Source organism: Aotus nancymaae, unplaced genomic scaffold (genome assembly GCF_030222135.1).
Source record: "Aotus nancymaae isolate 86718 unplaced genomic scaffold, 86718_ANA_hifiasm-v0.15.2.pri h1tg000006l, whole genome shotgun sequence".
In the NCBI taxonomy this organism is placed as follows: Eukaryota; Metazoa; Chordata; class Mammalia; order Primates; family Aotidae; genus Aotus; species Aotus nancymaae.
This window is the reverse complement of record NW_026988417.1, coordinates 57,427,622-57,446,382: the sequence shown is the minus strand read 5'-3', so window position 1 is coordinate 57,446,382 and position 18,761 is coordinate 57,427,622. Positions and strand designations below refer to the sequence as shown.

Sequence of the window (18,761 nt, the reverse complement as noted above, 5' to 3'; positions counted from 1 at the left end):
TCATCTCCATTGTGTTAAGTATTAATGATCTACTTAATATTTTATTGAGACAATTGAATGTATCAAAAATAACCTCTTCAGCAGAGACTGCTAGTAACCATACAATATACATTTAATCCTTATTTTTGATGACAGAATTCCATTCTTTAGATAAGCACATTGCCACTTCACAAAAGGATTCTTTCTCATCCTTCCTTAAACCTAAGTGTAGTTATATGGCTTATTCCTGGCCAAGGAGATATAAATAGAAACTTTGTGTAATGTCTTCATCATTAAAAGGTTCATTAGAAGGTATGCATGTGACCTTATTTTTCTGGTTTCTCCAACTCTCTACCTGGATTTTTTTTTTTTTAAGTTTGTAGTGTGTTTTATGCTAACAGGCAGAAATACGCCAAGAACACCAGAAAATAATCAGGTATGATGGAATGGAGTACGAAAAGCCCTCACTGCATGTCATGATGAACAATGATTTGGAGTCCTTGTCAAATATTGTTACAATGGAGTACAAGAATTAGAAAATGTTACCATATATAAAGCGAGTGAAAAGACCAAAATTAAAGATAGGGAATTTATAAACATCTTTCAAGAAGTTTGATTATGAAAGGGAAGATAGAAGAACATCAGGAAAAAATTAAGAATTAGGAATTTTTTTAATGAGAGATGCTTGATCATTTTCAGTTCATTTACTGAAGACATATCTGTTGACTTTAACAAGTTAATCAATCTAAAAGTAACTAAAAGAAGGATTAATATTCTCTCCACACCTCTCCCTTTCCTTTGGCCCCCTAAACAACCTGTTCTTTATTCTTATGAGCATTAACATGACATTGCTTTAGTTTTCTCTCCTCTAAAGTGGGAATAATAGTAGTACCTACATCAAAGGCTGGTAAAAATTATATGTTTTTGTCCTTTGGCTATTGTACTTGTGATTAATTTGTTTACTCTTGAGTTCATTCCCTGATGCCCATTGCTCTTCTTGACACCACAACTGTCTGACTCCTTCATTTCCTAGGAACCTTGTCCAGTTACCTCTAGTTGGTTTCAGGATCCTGAGTGCACTAGCAGAACACTAGAGTGAAAGAAATGGAGAAATCAGGATATTTTTCTTTCTTCCTCTGTCTGTTCCATGCTAGATCTCAACAAGACCTGCCCCTTCTCCAGGGTTTGAGCTCTCCTTGAAGACTTTCAGTCTTTGAACTTCAGAAGCATCATTGGGTCTCATTTGTACTTCCAGCTATAGGGGTGATAATACCTTTCACCCGTTGCTAAGCTCTGGGTTGTCTTACTATGGCCTATTTGGTTTTTCATCTGTTTTTTTTTCATATTTACAACTAGTTTCCCATGTTATATACCTCTACTGAACCACCTGGCACAGGTTCTGTCTTCCTGACTTTGTCCTGACTGATACAACTACCATTGTCATCATCGTCGTCATCATCAATAGAATAAGTCAGTAAAAAAAAAAAAGTGGTTAAATGTGAAGAAAAAAGAAAAGCGCCTCAGAAAATAAGAGATGGAGTACAAAGCCTGGGTAAGAGGAAAAGCCTGCAATTGGAAAATGGAAATAATTTCATATTAAAAGAAAGAAAAAAATGCATCTAAAAGCAAGTAAATAGCCAGTTAAGATTAATCTGTATTTTATGTTTTGTTATTTTTTAATCCATCCATCTATCTTGCAACTAAGTGCAGAGTGCAATTGTATCCTGTCGCCCAGTAGCACCTTAAGAAGGTAGTGAGTCTCCAGAAAAAGATGGCAGAAGTATGTGTTATACAAATAGAACCTGAGAAGTGTCACAGAGCTCCTTTTGTCCCAGAGTACACAGAGGCAGCAGAATAAAATCCATGCAACACAAAACAGAGCAAAAATAAAAACAGTTGCAGGGAATTTCTGAGCAGGCTGGAGATTAATAGAGCTCAAAAAGTCCCTGAGCGGAATTTGTTGTGGGAACAACAGAAGAATTTCTCTTTGCCTAAGAGTGGTACTAAAGAAGAAAGAGATTTGCTGAATTTAATGCATCAGATGAAAACCTGTAATGATTTCGTAGCAATATGCACAGACTGATCACTAAAAAACAAGCTAGACAATATGTGACTCAATAGAAGTCAAAGTGGAGAGAGTACATTTAGGACTAGATGCTCTGCCCCACCCTCCAATATCTTTAGACTATGTATGACACACAGACCCTTGACACAGTTCCAAGAAAAGTAGAGGGGAGACTGAGTAATAATAATTGGGATTATGGTTTTGACCTTCTGACAGAATAGGGCTAAAAATAGAAAACAAATGCAATTTTAGAAAAATAATTTTTGCTTATTACACATCTGAATTAGAAAAATGAGATTTCTACCTATGACAAATAATAACAGTTGAAAGTTCTTAAGAGATTAGTTTTAATGTCATGTTGGAAGAATAAGCTCATAAAATGTTTATAAATTTTATGAAGCATAGTACTATATTAAAAATATGAATGAATCTATTTTGCTCAAAAAGAGAAGGCCAAGGTGGAAAAAGTCTTTATTTCAAAATGTTTAAAAATGTTTGGAAGAATTAGTTGAAACACTGAAATCACCTAGAGAATAATATTGGAATTGTAGAAATGAACTAATTAGCATTTTGGTCATCTAGTAGTTACGTTTCTCTGTGTATGAAAAATTATTTATGAAGACAGAATTAATTGTAAAATTACTTATAATGAAATTTTTAAATATTTATATTAGTTTAATTTCAACTGGAAAAAAATAGAGATATATACTTATATGGAGCTAAAACTATAGCAGGTACAAACATAAGTGTGGGGTTCACTGTGCCCATTTCATGTCTTGAACCCAGAAACAGCAAGTCATCTTTCAGCTTAAATATTTGTACTGTAGTTTTTTGGGTATTTTCAAATGAATGCTAACTTGGTAAATTAATAAATAATAATTTTAACACTTTTTGGCCATATTTATAATGGATTTTGAACTGAAATTTTTTTCATATAAGAGATAAATCATTACTTGGCATGTAAAAGGCATTGGTCAAAATTTATTTGCTGCTCTTCTTCAAAGATAAAAATAGTGATGTTTTGGAAAAGAGTGAACATGACAACAAACAAAAAAGATTCATTGTTTATCTAGCAAGTTGCTCACAAATTCGAATTACTTAGCAGCTATCTTTCAAGACTGAACACACATTCAACAACTGTAAGCAAAACTGTGAATTGTTGTACTGTATTTGACAATAACCTTATAATGAGAATTAAGTTTAAGAATGAGAAAAAGAGAAATGATCATTGGCAATATAAGTAGTTTCTCATCTTAAATTACATGTGACAAAAATTGTGGTGTTAATAGTTTAAGAAAAAAAAAGGAAAAGAATGAGTTATCTTTCTTTACTGAGCATACCTTTGTGTAACATGACAAAAAAGACTAAGGAGTTAGTCAGTGACTGTTTCATGAATATACAACACAATTAAATTGTCCGGTAATAATATTTATTTATTGAAAATGTCAACTTTGTATGGTACCACTTCTTTGGAAAATCGCATTTCTACAGAGATTCTTCTGAAATGGCTCATTAAACAGATAAATATTGGGTCACATTTATATCTATATATTTATGTGAGTTCAGATATTTTTTCACAAAAGGAAATTGTCCAAAGAAGCTGATATGTAGTGATGTTTCTCCATTCAACCCACTACTTCAAGACATAGAAACTCACTTTAGCCATTAAGCAAAAGAGAAAAAAAAGAATCTCATACGTTAAGTAATGTGAAACATCGTATTTTTATGATAATATAAAGTTGAATGTAAATTTTTCATGAACTTTTAAGAATGATTCAGCAGTGGGCACCAAGTAGTCTACTAGATTCCCTGGTTTTGTTCTATGGCGTTAGAAATACTTTGGCAAAAACTTTGAGAAACGTAGCTTACTCTACAACTTTTTAGCCACTGATTTCACTTCTTCTGATAATTTAAAAATTTTGCCCAGGTTTTGCCATTAGATAACAATATTCTAGAGGAGCCATGAGCCTTAACCCTTCATGAAGATTCTAAAAACAGAGACCCATGTCCTGGACCCAGATCCATATAAAAGGGCCAAGCACTATATCAGCTGTATCAATTGGTAATTCATAAAGGTTTTAGGGGGGGTCTTTACTAAAACTGGCAGAGAGTACCTCTCCCTCCCCTCCCCTCCCCTCCCCTCCCCTCCCCTCCCCTCCCCTCTCCTCCCCTTCCCTTCTTTCCTTCTTTTTTTTTTTCTCTCAGTAACCTGGCTCTCAGCGAAAGAAAAAGGATGTCCCAAAGTGTCTGGCTGCAGCATACTAATAATCATGTAGAGTCAGTAGCAGTGCCACGAATCACTGATAAGTGATGAAAATATAAGCATGGTAATTATAAAGGGCTTAGATAAAAGGCAACAAGCTATTTGAGGATGGCTTTTAACTTTCCAATGAAGAGAGAAGAATATTATTTCCTCTCTAAGAACTTTGGACACAGAAACAATTTGGAAAGTGACTTTATCTTGCTTCTTTGAGCTGTGCTTCCACAAAAGGATAATATTCTGATTATCAAGCTGGCTTTTAGAAACTCTAAAACTAAGTAATTTTAGAGATTAATAACTCTCTGGATATGGAGGAAGAAGCAAGGCTTGTCAAAAGCAGAAGTAACTATCTCCTTTATATCACTGCAGTGGGGGTTGGTATTTTAGGCCTGTTTTGCATTCATGTCCATAGCACGTTGTGAAGCTTGTCATGAAAGAAAGCAGTACAGGATTTCCTGCAGATTTCTCTCATTGAATTAGTAACTGAGCTATACAATGGTTGTGTTATCACATTGATCACTATGATGACACAGAGAATAATTAGCTCTTATGACTGATTAGAAAAGTCATTTTTAATATGAAAATAATATTTGATTATTAATAGTCTGCATAAGCCAGTTCTCTCCTTTCTAGGGATCTGTACTAGCAGAAGTTGTAAAGCAATGTCTTAAATACTCATTCAGGGTGTTTAACATAATTTAAATCATTGGGAGATTCTAACATTATCAACCTGGCATTTTCTAGAGTTTTATCTTAAATTTTCCGGATCCACAGAAACAGATGAAAGAACATCACCAGATCTTGCAACAATACGATCAAAATATTCATAAATTGGTCCTAATAAGTTGCATATTTTTAAAAAAACACATTAAGTCTCAACAGGAACATAACAAACTATGATTTTACCTAAAAGGTCTTAATTGGTGCTATATAAATACAACCATATATTATTAAAGGGAAATATTACCTAAAATCTATTTTGAATCACTTTATGGTTAGATGAACTGAAATTAATATTGATACTGTGTGCTTCACTCTTAGCTAGAAGAAAAATAACATGCTAAAAAATATTAATGTGATGATGGTGCATCAGTTAAGCAAATAACAGTGGCCTTTTGCCTTTTAAGCAAATAACAGTGGCTTTTTTTTCTGAATGTTAAAATTATATTTTGGTGTGGAAAAGTATTATTTAACAAATATTTTCATTATGTAGAATTTTCCAAAAGTTCGAAGTCTACATTTGAAACTTCTTTATGCTGACTTTTTTTTCCCCCCTGGATCAATAATATCTCTGGAAATTAGATATCTCCATGGAAACTTTTCTCTTTCCCTTGATTTACCTTTATCATTTTATAAATATATTCCCGCCCCCTCCCCTTGGAGAGGGACTCCCCCAAGGGAGTCCCCATCTCCCTTGGAGACAAGGGACTGAGATAAAATACATATGTTATAGGGAATACATTTAATATATATTTGTATCTTCCAATTCAGCATTCTAAAACAGTTATCTGCCAAATATATAAAGTCAAGAATGCTCACTGTTTCCATATCACCACAAACTATTATGATCCACACCTCTCTATTCTTTATTTGAACATGGCCACTGTGATACTACCAGGGGAGCGGGCAAAGATGCTCCCATTCCCTGATCTGGAGGGTTCTTGGCCTCTCTTATCCAGAATGGGGAAAGGGCCCCTGATGAGTTTACCATTCAAATAAATATTGTGGACCCAAAGAGTTTTGTGGAAAATTGATTTATTAGACAGAAAGTGAGAAAGAGAGACAGCTCCCAAGCTGTTGTGGAAGGGGAGCCCAGAGCGCAATATCCCTTCAGGTAAGGAGCAGCAGGAGTTTTAACCCTTGAGTTATCCCCTCCCCATTCATGTACTCATCTAATGAGAGAAGTTCTTTCTAACTTCTTCTGGAGTGATTGATCTTTGACTCTGATACCAGGTTGGCTACTTGGTCCACAACAGAGCCCCCTCCTCCCAGAGTTTTCAGCAGGCTTTTTGGATAAAGGAGCCCACCTGGATTTCTCTACAAAGCCCCTCGTGGGAAGCCCAGACAAAGAACTTACCTTCCTGGATGGAGGGAGACGCGGAGCCGGCAAACTCCTGCTTTTAAAACCATGCCCCTTGTGGACCCAGGAAGTGTCCCTCAATACCATGGACCTTTTAATGGCAAGACCAGAGCTTACAACATCATAGCACACCTTGACCAAACAAACAGGGCAGTTTTCTTTTTAATAACATGACATTTAATAGTTTTCATTTTTGTAATTCATTTTATTGTGAGTTCTTGGTTTGGATGTTTTAGGAATTTGGACACTTGAAAAAAAGGTTTCCATCTGTAAGAACACAAGAGCTCTACTTTTGCCAGATGGAGTTAGAATTTACGGTTTTCTATCTCCTCATTCTTTACTCCTTTCTTCTCTCCTTCCTTCCTACTTTGCTTCCTTCGTTTGTCCTTGTTTTTTGCAGACAAAATCCTCAGAGAATCCTATTCATATATTCTCAATGAATTTTATTATATTTCCTTAAATAAATCGCATTTCAAGTAATGTGTAAGTAAAATGTGCATGAACTATAAAGACAGCATAGTAATAATTCAATTTTACCCACATAGTTCTGTTTTATTTGATTTTTGCTTCCTTTGTTGGTATTGGTAAATATATTACCTTATAAAATATTATGAAAACCTACACTTCACAATAAGTTTTTCCTCAAACTATGACATGTATCTTATTTGCTTCCATTATACTCTTTATAATTTTGTATTAGAATGTAATAATCAGGTATATTATAGGGATTCAAAAGTGATGCAAAGCATATTAGTAAAATGGTAAGTTATATAATTAGTATATCAAGCAGGTTTATTTTATATTATAAATGTTAGCTATGATATTCCTTAATGGATAAATTATATTCATTTATTATTTTAATTATATGTTCCAAAATGTCCAAACTACAACATGATAACACTTGTAATGCTAATATCGAACATGTATTTCCTAATAAAACTGAGATTACAAAAATTAAACATTAAAAACTTGCAATTTGTTCTCACACCAATTAATATTGAAATTCTATCTTCTCCTAAGGTAATTTTCTCAAAAGTTAGCTACATAATATATTAATAATTCATTGACTTTCATCACAATTCATATTAGACTTGATTTACTAAGAGAAAAGTATAATTACATAAAAGGACACTGTGGCCTATTTTCCTATTTTAAGAAATATTGCTGTTTGAGAATAAACTACCACAGTGAATGTTTTTTGGTATGGAGTATAAAAAACTTACTCTGATAAAATGATAATAATCTATTAGAATTAACTTCTAATAATCATTGTATGTTTAGAAATATTTAATGTGAGTGATATTCACAACCATAAGACTTTGTTTTTGAGATAGTTTTATATGATTGGTTTATAATCTCTAAATGTTAAATTCTCTATGAAGTTTAATCTGGTATATATCATATATACATATATAACTTTCTTACAATTAGCTGTCATTTCTGTAGAAAATATAAGTAAATAAAAATGTTAAGGTAGAAATAAGATTATATTGCCTTGTTACCAACTAACTTCAGGAATTGTTAGAGACTTTGTCATTTTTCTGTAGCACAGATTTTTATAAATTAAAGGAAAACTTAGATGAGACATGTATCTGTTGCCTTCATTATATTGGGTTAGAACTGACAGAACAGTGAAAGCCAGGGCTCTGCTTCTAGTATGAAGACATAAACAAAGTATAATAATTCAGCCTGAAATCCAAGTAGTGAGTTAATGCTTTATAGTCAAGATTTTTGGTATTTTGCCAAGGGCAGATTGTTACTTTGGACAGAAAGAAGAGCCAAACATAGAGGAAAAGGGAAAACCCAGGACATAGAAAGAAAAAACTAAAGTATTTGACAGTATTGATACTGCCTAAGATGAACATATTTGACAATACTTACATTCCCAAGAATGAAGCAAGCACTGAGCTTTGCAAAGGATATTGAAGACAGTAGATACAAGAGGCCCTTCTAGAAAGAACTATGCAGGGGTGCATCAAGAGTGAGAATAAGAGTCTACTGCAAGCGATTAGCCGTATCAATTGAGGACAGCAGGGAATGGTTGAAAGGTATCTAGCAAAAACATTAATCTTCACTAAATCAGAATAAAAAATTTTCCTTCAATTACTAAGAACTGTTGGCTGGGTACAATTTATCGCACCTGTAATTCCAACACTGTGGGAGGCCAAGGCAGGAAAATTTCTTGAGGCCAGGAGTTCAAGACCAGACTGAGTAACACAGTGAGAACCCTGTCTGTACAAAAAGTAATTTTAAAACATTTAGCTGGAAATAGTACTACATGCCTATAGTACTATTAGTTACTTAGGAAGGGATGGCTTGAGCCCAGGAGTCCAAGGCTACGTGAGCTATGGTAGCATCATTACACCCCAGCCTGGACAACAGAACCAGACCCTGTCTCTAATAACTGAATAAATAAAAATAAAATAAAACAATAATTGTACATTGACTATCAGGGTAGAATAAATTGTGACTCTGCTTACTTTGTGTATTTATTTTTATAATAATATATATTAAATTTTTGGGTTTTTCATAATAGAATGTGATATATTCACCATAAATCTGTTTGGTATCTATAAGACATCATAATTTTTAAATCCCTACAAGTATATTATATATAAGTAATTGGGGAAAATTTATTACAAGTTCCAAAGTCAAGTGAGCCAAAAGAAATAAGTAGCACCACTTACAAAATCCTGTCACTGCAGGATTTCTGTTTGGATCCCTTACAGTGCCTATTTAGAGGCTATGATTGATTTTGGTAAAAGAAACACTGTGCAAATAATAAATGAAAGTAGAAATGTGTGTAGACACTGATAACAAAAATGTATAATTATACTCAATTCTAATTATTTCATTGGCTGCCCTTCAAAGTAATTGCATTTTTTTCTTCTTCTTCCTATGGAGTCTCTACAAATTGATCTTACCAGTGACACCATATCACACACACACAAAAAGTCTATGAAGAAAAGTTTTAGGAATCTGCCTCCTTTGGTTATGAATTAGCTCTTTTCAAATAACTATTGACAATGCTACCAAGTACAAACTGGTCAAATGAATTGTGTTATGCCATATTAAGCAAATAATTCACTTACAGCCTTACTTAACTGTCTTTTCATTCTCTCATAAAGCCTGATTGCTTGGTAATCAGCATTTCTGACACCTTCCTGAAAAGAAATAACATTGTATCAAGAAAAACACATGATGTACACTTATCTTTTAATGGACTGATTTAATGTTCTGCTTTTTTCTGATTGTAAAGAAGAAAATCAAGTCTAATGCTCTATTCTGGTAATCAACTTCCTACAAAAATTCTCACTTCTGTTACGTTTCCACTCAGGCAAAGGTGAGTTAAAATCTTTGAAACACTATTCTTCTTCTTTCCTGACAAAAAGACACACAAAAGCTGAGTTTGTCTCTCCTGCAGTTTTTAGAAAGAGAAATATTCTCTTTATTTATAATTAAAGAGGTTTCTAAAATAGCAAATAACCATAGAAGTTTTCATAGTTACTATTGTACTATTATGGCTAATATTCAATTTTTTTACTGGAATTATTCAAAAATTAAAAATAATTAGTAGATAAATAAGAAAACATGGAAATGAAAGCTTGTAAATTGTCTAGGAAGAAATGATAGAAGACATTTCAGAATACATGTTTGAATGTATTGCCTATAAGGGTAGGGAAAATTGAAATAGAAAAAAATTATAAAGTAATGAAACTTTGCAATGATATTTCAGAGGCACTGAATGTTCCACAACAAAGGGGACACTAAACTGATTTGAAGTACTTTGAAGAAGACTTGTTAAGTGTGTCCTCCCAAGATAACATGAAATTTATAAAGAGAAGAGGTAAAAGGGGTGATCCAGCAGGGAACAATGACTTATGCATGTAAACATGACCAATGTTGTGTTAGATTTGTAGAGGAAAATGAAATTTGTGGGGGACATTACAACAAAATTATCATTCATAATCTATTATTTACTATACTAGAACTTACTGATAAAATAGGGGCAAAAGAAAAGCAGCACTCACCATTTATCGTCCAGTAAGAGGAGAAAGCAAACAAATAACAGAAATTAACAGAAATAAACTCATGCTTAGAAACTAATACTGTCTATGAAATAAAGGAAGGCAGTGCCCTGGGCAAAAAGCAACTTATTTCAATTAGAGGACCATGGGATATTTTTTTCGAGAAATTGACTTTAAAGCCAAAACCTCACTGATTAGTATGAATTAGCTGGGCAAAAGAATATTGAAAATGAGCCAGGCATAGTAGGTACCTGTAATCCCAGATACTCGGGAGGCCGAGGCAGGAGAATTGCTTAAACCTGGGAGGCAGAGGTTTCAGTGAGCTGAGATTGTGCCACTGTACGCCAGCCTGAGCAACAGACTAAGACTCCATCACAAAAGAAAAAAACAAAAAAAGGAAAAAAAATTTTGAGCATGAAGTAGAGGGAGCTGAATAATGGAGAGGTGTACTTCCAGCAAAGAGAGATGAAAATGTAAAGGACTGAGGGAATTTTCCAGGAACCGCATAGCAAAGAGTGAGGGTAAGAAGTACTGGAGATTCAGAATGACTAGAAAGGCAACATGAGGGCATGGTCAAATTTCAAAATTAGTCTGAATGCAATGCAAAGCCTTGGAAAACGTGTAATCAGAGAAATAACATCACCTGATTTATATTTTAGGATTATTTTGGTCGTTATAAGAAGATTGGATTAGTTGGGAGAGAGAGTGAAAGCAATTATTACGGAAGATAAGAAATTAGAATGACTAAAAAAGAGTGTTTGGGTGGAAACTGAGATAACTAATAAAATTTAAGATATTATTTTAAAGACAAAATTAGCAGACTTTGGTGTACAATCATATGGGAAGACTACTCTGCTTCATTCCTTGAGTAACTAGTGAACGGTAATGTCGTTTAATGAAACAATGAGGAGTAGATGTGTTTGCAGAGATAAGACAGAATAATTTTAATTATGGTAGAACTAACATGCTTAAGATATATTCAAGCCAAGAGAGATGAAAGGATAAAGGTCTAAAGGAAATTTTAGATGTATAGTAGATTGTTGCTTATAGGGTCGGGTCTGAAACTCAAAGGTAACATCAGGACTGGTGATACTGGTGATATACTTCTGGAAAATGTCAACATCAAAGTGGGGGCTGCCACCCCACTTTTACCTTCTGCACTGCTCTAACAGAGGTTTTCCATGAGGGCCCTGCCCCTGCAGCAAATTTCTGCCTGACTGACATCCAGGCGTTTTCATAAATCCTCGGAAATGAAGGCAGAGGTTTCCAAACCTCAGTTCTTGACTTCTGTGCACTGCAGGCTCAACACCATGTGGAAGCTGCCAAGGTTTGAGGCTTGCACTCTCTGAAGCCACATCCCAAGCTGTACCTTAGCCCCTTTTAGCCATGGCTGGAGCAGCTGGGACACAAGGCACCAAGTCCCTGGGCTGCCCATAGCACAGGAGCACTAGACCTGGTCCACAAAACTATTTTTCCCCCTAGGCCTCTGGGCCTGCAATGGAAGGGGCTGCAGCAAAGTTCTCTGACATGCCCTGGAGACATTCTTGCCACTGTTTTGGGGACTAATATTAGGCTTCTTGTTACTTATAAAAACATTTGCAGCAGGCTTGACTTTCTCCCCAGGAAATGGGGTTTTCTTTTCTGTTGCATTGTCAGGCTGCGAATTTTTCAAACTTTTATGCTCTGCTTCCTCTTGAACACTTTATCATTTAGATATTTCTTTGCCAGATACCCTAAATCATCTCTCTCTAGTTCACAGTTCCACCGATTGCTAGGCTAGGGGCATAATGCTGCCAGTCTCTTTGCATGGCAAGAGTGAGCTTTACTCCATTTGCCAACAAGCTCTCTGTCTCCATCTGAGGCCACTTCAGCCTGGACTTTATTGTCTATGTCACTATCAGCATTTTGGTCAAAGCCATTCAACAAGTTTTTAGGAAATTCCAAACTTTGTCACCTCTTCCTGTCTTATGAGCCCTCCAAGATTCCAGGAAGTTCCAAACTTTCCCACGTTTTCTTGTTTTCTGAGCCCTCCAAACTGTTCCACCCTCTGCCTGTTACCCAGTTCCAAAGTTGCTTTCACATTATTGGGTATCTTTACAGCAGTGCCCCACTCTACCAGTACCAATTTACTTTATTAGTCTGTTCTCACAGTTCTACGTGGCTGGGGAGGCCTCACAATCATGGTGGAAGATAAGGAAAGAGCAAAGTCATATCTTACATGGTGGCAGGCAAAAGGGCATGTGCAGGGGAACTCTCCCTTATAACGCCATCAGATTTCATGAGACTTATTCATAATCATGACAACAGCATGGGGAAGACCTACCCTCATGATTCAATTACCTACTTCTGGCCCCGCCCCTGAGAAGTGGGGATTAGTATAACTTAAGGTGAGATTTGGGTGGGGACTCTATCAATTGCCATATAATTTTTCTTGAAAAATAAAAATATCTGCATTTCAGTAATATTAGAGAAAAATAAAGAATAAAAATCAATAAATACTTGCAATACAAGGATTCTATACATTTTTAATTCTTCTTATTTTACAGATAAGGAACTTGAACTACCAAAATAGCCTCTTATTAGGCCAGATTTTGAAAAAATAATTTAAAATTATCAGTGGTATTCTAGTAAAAAATAAATTATTTGAGTTTAATAAATATTAATAATAATGCTACCAAGAAGTTAGACTTTTCATTTACAAACATAAAAAATGACAACCATAACTTGTTTTTAATGATAGCTAAAATAATGATTAATAACTATTAAAATAAATGTGAATAACTGAATTATCTGTCTCAGATTATTTGAGCAGTTATAACACACTACAATAGACTGGGGAATTTATAAACAATAGTAGTTTATTATTCACAGTTCTAGAGGCTGAGAAGTCCAAGATAAAGGATCCAGCAGATTCAGCATCTGATGAGGGCTCACTCTCTGCTGTAAAAATGGGACCTTCTTGCTTTGTCCTCATATGGCAGAAGGGCAAGACAGGTTTTTTGGGTCTCTTTTATGTGGACGTTATTCCCATTTATGAGGGCTCCTCCCTCAGGACCTAATCACTTCCCAAGGTTAATACCATCACCTGGGGGTTAGGTTTTAACATGAATTGTGGGCAGACAAATACATTCAGATCATAGCACCATCTAAAACATACTTATAATTTTCATTTCAAAATTAGTCACTATAAAAAGCAATTATTTATTTACCTATTTGACTATAAAGTTTAAAAAGTATATATTTTTTACATGTAAGATAAAGTTCACAGTGAGTTCTGGGGACCTGGAATTTTCCAGTTTACTAGGAAGGAATACTCTCTTTGCCTCTGGTTTTCATTTATTTACAACAGAAATGCTGGGGATGAAACCTGATAACACTCTATGTACTGAAGCTTTTCAATAAATTATGTTTCAGTTTTAATAAGATCTGGCTCTTTGCTTTATTTGTCTGTTGTCACTATGGTCAACCAGATATTTTTTTCTACATTTGAGGAGTTCTTAGGTAGACTTTCAACTACCAAATGTAATTTATAGAAAAGTACATGTCTGGTCTGCTGAAGCATGTATCATTGTTATGTATTACTTATCACTTAACAATTTAATGTCAAAGTACTCCTCATTAAAATTCCTATTTTCTAGCTTATACTTGGTAGTTATAAGAAAAAGAACAAGGAAATAAACCTATCAATATTAACAATAGAAGTAACACTGTTTCCATAAGAAGTTAATTCTTCATAAATCAAGGAGATTGTATTACTGAAACAGGAAAGAAGGAAAAAGAAAGGAAAAGAGAAAGGACAAAAGAAACACCAGTGTGAAAAATATATACTTCTCAGAAAATTCTTTTCAGTCTCCCTTCCTTGTTGACCCTTTTCATGTTAAAAAAAAATACTGAAATAATAATGAAATACATGTGAAGTACTCCTGATACTATGATTGGGAAACATAGGTTAAACATGGTTCCACAGAGGATCAAAAGATTGGCTTTGAGACCTTGAAGGTGAAGGATGAGAAGAGCTTTAAAGAGACTGAAGTATAGATGAAAAAAATACAGAAACTACAGGATAGCATAACCATTTCAAAAGGCAAGATCATAATACACAGCTGAGAGAGGGAAGATGAAAATTGATATGTCCACAACGACAAAAAATTGGTCCTTGTACAACTGGGGAAACTTAAGCCCAGGCAGCATCCTATAACTTAGTCAAACTCACCCTGGAAAATAACACCACCCTCAAGGCCCTGAGAAAGATGGTTGAAAAGGGTGAAAAGATCCTTAATCTTGCTGAAATATATAGGAAATTTGAAACCAAGACAGAAAAAATGCTGTGTTTTTGTCAGTATTGACTCCTAAGGAGCAGGAGGGGACTGAGGAGAATAATCCAGAAGAGCTTACTGAGGAGTTTGCCAAGGTGATGGTGGACCACATAGGGATGAAGAATTTCTGGAAATAGTATGACACAGTGAAAAGGAGCAACTGGGCCTCCAACACAGACGAGCCCAGCTGTCAGAAATCAATGGGAAGCTGTGGGAGATGCTGAAGCAGTACTTGAATGGCATCTCAGTGAGTGACGAAGTGCTGAGCCAGATCACCCCACTGCTCACAGTCATCCATGGATGAACCTTACCCCAGCCCTTGTCCACACCTATAGTCCATCCAGGTGACAAACGACATCCAACCACTTACCAGGTCACTGAAGCAGCCCACATGATCTCTCACACCCTGTGATCTAAGGAAAAAAATATTTTCAACCCCCAGAGATTTTTTTTGAGGGACCTAAGGAGTTTGCTATTGAAAATTTCCAATGTGGCAGGGGTGAAAGTCTGCTTGGTAGCTGGGTAACTTTGAACAGTAGACACTTTTGCTTAATTTAAATTTAATTTCCTCACAATGTGTAAGAACAATAAATACCTTGTAAACATAAAATATTACATTCATGTAAGATATAAAGTACCATTATTTTTAAAAATTCCCTATTGATTGGATAAGAAAAAGACCTTTTAAAGGAAATTAATTAAAACTAAATTTGACTGACTTGCCTACAAAATATTGTCATATTAATTCATGACTAGTCTAATGTTTATTTACCAATCTGAGAATTTTTCAGGCAAATTGAGCAAAAATTTTTGTTTCAGGCAATATTGATATGAAACAATTTTTTAAATCATTGTTATAAATAAAAGTTGATACAATTATTTTTATCTATATTGATCTTCAAAATTGTTTGTGTCTTCAAATGTGGCTATGCTGAGGCTGGGTAGATTCTAAAATGGCCTCAATAATTTCCACTTTCTAGTATTGTCTAGAATTCATGCCTTTGTATAATCCCCTCCTCTTGATTACGACTTATTTCTAACTAACAGAATATGACAAAAGTGATGAGTTACTTCCATGATTAGGTTAGTGCATGAAAATAAAACTTTCCTAGATTTCTCAATGTTCAGGTAAACAGTTCTATCCTCTATGACATGTTCACATATCATGAAAATTAGATCTATAGCAATTTGTCTAGTTAAGTGCTCTAATTTAAAAGAGTAATAGAAATTCTTTTACCTTCTTAGGGGGCTAAATGACTGTAGCTAGGTGTAGATTTCTTGCTTGAGTTCCTGAGGTGTCAAGAAAGACTGCAAAAGCTATAATTCAAAGAATTTACATTTCAATTTGAAATAAGACCCAGGATCTTGGCTTTTGGACCCATTTTTCTTCTCCACTCGTTATGGGGGTAGATGCAGAGTTTAGGCTCTTCTTCCCTTAGAACAATTTGACTGGCTCTCAGCTTGTAATTCTAGGAATAAGAACTAGGACACATGGGTGCCAACACTACCATTTACTGTGCAATACTTAACAAGAAATTTGTCACTGATTTAGAACACCTCATGTACATTTAGAATGAAATCAAGAAAGATGGCTATTAAAAACTCAACAGTTACATAAGATTGTAACTTTCATCTGGCTGGCATTCATTATTATTTTCCTTACTTGCACACTTTTATCAGAAGTGTTTGAACCAGAGCAACACCATCTTGAATAGGGGCTAGGTAATAAAAAGCTGAGACCCGCTGAGCTGCATTTCCAGTAGGGTAGGCATTCTTAGTCACAGGATGAGATAGGTGGTTGTTTCAAGATATAGACCCTCCTAATAAGACAGACTGTGGTTAAAAAAAAAAAGTCAAGACCAAGATGATAATGAAAGTGACCTCTGGTCATCCTCATTGCTCATTATATACTAATTATAATACACTAGCATGCTAAAAGGTAATTCTACCAGCACTATGACAGTTTATGGATGCATAGCAACATCCCAAAGTTACCCTATATGGTCTAAAAAGTGGAGGAACTCTCAGTTCCAGAAATTGCCCACCCTTTATTCCCAGAAAATTCATGAATAATCCACCCCTTGTTTAGCATATAATCAAGAAATAACTATAAATACACTCAGTGGTGCAGCCTGTGCTGCTGCTCTGCCTATGGAGCGGCCAATATATATATATGTATTATTGTGTTTTAGGTTTGGGGGTACCTGTGAAGAACATGCAAGATTGTTGCATAAGTACATACATACATGGCAATGTGGAGTGGCCATTCTTTATTCATTTACTTTCCTAATAAACTTGCTTTCACTTTACTCTAGGGAGTTGCCCGAATTCTTTCTTGCATGAGGTCCGAGAACCCTCTGCTGGGGTCTGTATCAGGACCCCTTTCTGGCAACACTTTGATGAAGAATGCAGCCATGTTGGAGAGGCCTAGCAAGAAGAAGGAAGTCTCCAGGCCAATGTCAGCTAGAAACTGAGAAGAGCAGTTCAACAGACTGCGAGGAATTTAGTTTTGTCAAGATTATAGAGCTTAGAAGCAGACCTTAGACTCCAGCCTTGGACAACATCTTGACTGCAGCCTTGGGAGAGATCCTGAAGCAGAGGATATGGTCAAGCCAGGACTAGATCCCTGACCCACAGACATGGTAAGATAAGAAACACGTGTTATTTTAAATAGTCAAGTATGTGATAATTTGTTACTAAGCAGTAGAAAATGAATACAATGATTTCAAAATCTAAAGTACAGATATCAAATAATTTCATTAGTGAAAAAATTGTTATATAGAGTATTATACAATGTGAATTTTGTACTTTACCATTTTTTTTAAATAAGGAAGCTACTGCTTTGGAGAATAATTTCCCACTTAAAAAAACTTCTATGAAATACACAATTTTCTAAGAGCATATGTAAGTACAAACTAATATGAAAAGTAATGTTTCAGAGTCAAGATAATTTTTAAAAATTTGAAAAACACTGACTTAAACACTTCATTAAAAAAAAAAAAATCATTCATTTTCAAAGGGCCCAAAATTTATTGAGGTCAGAAAATCTCTTCAAAAGTCATTTATTTTATGAATAACTTAAATACAAAATGCCTTAAATTAAACTAAAATAATACACAAATTTATGAGAAAGCTAAAGAATTATTAGAAGGCTATCAGTTGAAAAGAGGTAAAATCTCACTTGTAAATTTAGCATATCTGTCCAGTTTTTGATCATCAAGCAGGAACAGTCTACATATTGCTTAAAGGCATACATGTATGCCCTAGGCATACACAATACATGCTATTTCACAGTTTGGAAGAAAAATAAAAACTGTCACTAGGAAGGCTGCCACTAGCAAAAGAAAAAGAAAAGAAAAATAAGCCTTTATAAAATATAAATCACACTGTTTTTAAACTCGTGTGAATTTCATTACATAGAATGTGAAATCACTGGAGAAAAGAAAATGTAGCAACCAAAAATTCTTGCCAAAGAATTGTGTGTGTAAATATTTACAAATTTATAGATATTTTATGCATTTTATATCACAGATTACAGGTTATAGATGATATTTGAAGGGATTTTTATTGTGTAAATGTATTAATACCATTGAGCATAAGGAAAATTAAGCATGAAAAACAGATAAAAATATAGAGGGTATTGAGAACATGGAGCAACACAATAGAAAAACAGCAAATGATATGTAAATAGTCTGTGTCTTTTCAAGATGGCTCCTTGTCTTATGCAATTATACACTGGATATAAAATATATAAAATATTAAATATGCACATAATATATATAAAAAAATAAAGCCCACCGGGCACGGTGGCTCATGCCTGTAATCCCAGCACTTTGAGAGGCCAAGACAGGTGGATCACAAGGTCAGGAGTTCAAGACAAGCTTGACCAATATATTGAAACCCCGTCTCTACTAAAAGTGTAGAAATTGGCTGGGCGTGGTGGTGTAAACCTGTAATCCCAGCTACTTGGGAGGCTGAGGAAGGAGAATTGCTTGAACCCGGGAGGCGGAGGTTGCAGTGAGCTGAAATGGCT

At 34.8% G+C, this 18,761-nt stretch overlaps 1 pseudogene; it reads left to right on the top strand.

Moving 5' to 3' along the window:
• The first annotated feature begins 4,048 nt into the window (after positions 1-4,048).
• LOC105717874 (dynein regulatory complex subunit 2-like) lies at positions 4,049-15,032 on the top strand (annotated as a pseudogene).
• Positions 15,033-18,761: the final 3,729 nt, after the last annotated feature.